The sequence below is a fragment of the Cucurbita maxima genome, unplaced genomic scaffold (genome assembly GCF_002738345.1).
Source record: "Cucurbita maxima cultivar Rimu unplaced genomic scaffold, Cmax_1.0 Cma_Scf00021, whole genome shotgun sequence".
Taxonomy (NCBI): Eukaryota; Viridiplantae; Streptophyta; class Magnoliopsida; order Cucurbitales; family Cucurbitaceae; genus Cucurbita; species Cucurbita maxima.
This window is the reverse complement of record NW_019272037.1, coordinates 242,876-246,191: the sequence shown is the minus strand read 5'-3', so window position 1 is coordinate 246,191 and position 3,316 is coordinate 242,876. Positions and strand designations below refer to the sequence as shown.

Here is a 3,316-nt window from a genome sequence, read left to right as displayed (position 1 = left end):
AAAAAAAAAAAAAAAAAAAAAAAAAGGGATTTCAGGTGGACGGTGCAGATTCTGTTTTGCTCAGAAAGAGTGAGGGAGCGAAAGGTGTAAATTGGATAAAGTTGAACAGATTTTATTGGGAGTGTCGGCGCGTGAAATCGCGTGTGGAAAAGATGCGAGTGTGTATTCGAAACGAAGCTACTGCAACTGCAATGGCAATGGCATTGCATGGCGATGGGAAATATTCATGTGGAACGCGGGACTTAGTGTATACATAGTACAGCCCTAATTGGTGTTAATCGTACGGTGGAGATTCTTGATTTGAAGTTGGTGGGCCCACGCCGATCTGTTTATTAATATTTTTATATTTATTATGTCTTTCTTTTGAGAGGTACTACGAGTCAATAATGGTTTAAAAAAATTGGAAGGGTCATTATTTGTACGTTTTTTAGATCCGGTTCGCACCAGAACCAGGACCGGACCGGACTTGTTTCCGGTCTTCCCAGTCAGCGTTTAGGGATTATTTTTCTTTTTTTTTATTAAATTTTATAGATAAACTTTAAAAGATACACTAATTGGAAGGCGAGATTTGTGAGTGAGATACTTCGCTAGGTTCCGTTGATCGGTTGAGAGAATTTTTTTAGACCAACCTAAAATTTCAGGTTGATTAGATTGGTAACCCAACCCAAGAAAATTTTCGCAACTCAATCCTCTTAGTTAAAAAATATATTTTCATCAACAAAAACAGCAAGTGTTCCGGTTATTTTATCTCTCTCTAGCATGTTTTTGTGTAGATCGAGGTGTTTCGAGTGTGGCCCACAACCAAATTGACCTCGAGTTAGATTATACAAAGCTTGAAGAGTCCAAATTTATAATTTTGAACTAGCACACGAAATAACCGTGCATGTTCCATAAGAATTAGTAGATAATTGTTCATTTAAGCTCTTTTGGCTTGGTTAATAAGGATAGATAAGAACTAGTTATTAACTTTTGCGTTGATCCGTGTGGTTGCTTACTTAGTTAATAAAGCTCTTCTATGTGGATCCATGGTGCAACCCGATTCCATTCCGTTCACCCGCATTTGACTAGTTCAACGCCCAAGACTTGAACCGCCCATCTGAACTAACTCGTTCTAGAAGCACCTATCCACATGTCATGCTTAAAAAAAATTCATGAAAATTACGTATGCTAGATTTAAACACAAGACAACAAAGTCGGGGAACCAATCTATGATCACCATGTGGCATACTAGGGTGCATCTATCCCTCCTCAACGCGTGAGCTATGCGCGCATGTGAGCGTTCAGGCACGTGAGTGTGAGTTTCTCGATTCGTTCGATTGTTTTCCATCCTGATTTTGATACTAACCCAATTATGACTTAATTTAAGGACTACTAGAGAAATTTCAGAAATTTTGGAGCTCTTAATGCAAGGAAAAGCTAGTTCGAAAAGGTACTTTTCATCCAAGTAAGCAACCACACGGACTTTAGGCAAGTAATACTTGTATGAATAGCTAGGACGTACTAGCATGTGAGACTTTTTTACCTTAGATGGTTAAAAATTGCATGTTAAAGACTTCAAAATGATGTTTTTTGATGAGTATATATTGTATGTACGTTGTAAAAATTACCATTACGACTCTAGGTTGAGATAAGAGATTATGCATGACTAGAATACGAGTTGGACAACATGGATGAGTATGCTATGTATGATATAAAATACCAAAATGCCCCTATTATGAGATTTGTAATGAATGTTGTTCTATAGTCTTTCTGCTGTGTTAGAAAAGATGATGAAATAATGTGATATGTTCTCGGGAGATTGATGGATGTTATCTCCCTTTGAGCTTGATCGCTTGTTTGTTTGCATGAATGATTCAGTTTATGTTTTAGTGTTTTAGGGGATCGATAGGATATCTTCTTAATAAGTTTGCATGTATGATTAGATTATGTATACGATGCTCTAGGTGATCGATAAGATAATCTCCGTAGCAGAGCATCTATAGGAAAATCAAGCTAATTTTAGGGTAACACAGCGAGAGCAATTTACATGTTGTCCCAAGTCAATACTTTCTAGTAAACCTTACACCTCATGATCATGAGCAATCGGAGGTTTAGACATGAATGCACCAAAAGATTAGTTTAGCTTGAGGAGCTAACCCAAAATTAGAATAAGAGATGAAATCGCTTAGATGCCCTTAAGAACTTGGTAAACCTCCACGACATCTGGGTATGACAAAAATAACTCTCCAAGCCAATAGTAGCCGAGACATTGTCTTAGGAACTTCCACCTCCCTTTCCACTCCGGTACAATAGTGTTGAGAGATAGGTGTGAGGCTGGTTAGGGATGTGTGACTCATTGGTTTGTTAGATTATTCAGGTAGATTCGTTTTATATAGGAGAGCATGTTCATGCGAGTAGTTAGTGGTTACTCTGTACGGTGGACCCATGTACTAGGGGGTCCTGCCCCCAATTCCCGTGGATAACGAGCAAGGTAGCACTCACCATGTTGTCCCCACATGATACAAAGTTTTGTGAGGTAGAGCCTCAACTTCCGATACCAGTTACCGTTATATGGACTAAGAAAGTTACCTAAGTTAAAGGAACGAAGACTAATTCACCCTAGAGATGGAATTTGTGACTCAACCAATCTGCGATGCCGATGCCAAAAAAGGGTGAACCACCTTCTTCGAATCTAGAGTGGGTCCATGAGTAGCTTAAGTACCCTCGAAACTTTAAAGCACTTCAGATGCTTAGGTAGCAATAGAGGTTAGACCAAAACTTCCTAAAGACAAGAGTAAAGTCCGTGAATACTTACTCCTTAACCCCTATAAAGAAACAATAATGTAACGAAACTAAGTCTGTCACAATACTTTGTCCTCATCATAAAACGAAGCGTTTAAAAGCACCTCTTAATCATAGCACTGCAACCACTGCCTTGAGCCAAACATAAACCAAAAAAACTCGAGCATTTCCTCCACAAGAATGGGCAAACTAGCATCCCCACAGCATCGGATTAGAAATCCGAAAACTTACACGTTATTAACATCGGATTAGAAATCTCTTCTCATTTAATATTTAATATATCAAATATAATAAATATATTTTTCTCTCTCAGGTTTAATATATCTAATATTTTAAATATTAATTTGAATACTTCAAGTTAATTATATTTTTCTATTTTTGTATTTGAAGAAAGACAGAGAAAATCATATTGCATATGAGCTAGTGATTGTGAGACCCCAATTCTTGACTTGAGCGGACACCAAAGGCCTCTACTCTTCCATCCCTTCGATAGATAGAGAGGGAGAGCAGAGTTTTTTTTTTTTTTTTTTTTTTT

General features: G+C 37.7%; 1 protein-coding gene across 1 annotated transcript in view; it reads right to left on the bottom strand.

Annotated features, from left to right (window-relative positions):
* The window catches only part of LOC111495687, a 1,636-nt gene extending 1,224 nt beyond the window's left edge, over positions 1-412 (bottom strand). Inside the window, exon 1 of the mRNA XM_023145842.1 lies at positions 26-412. The gene's annotated coding sequence lies outside the window, so the exon portion shown is untranslated. The remainder of the gene's footprint in view (positions 1-25) is intronic.
* Between the last annotated feature and the right edge of the window lie 2,904 nt (positions 413-3,316).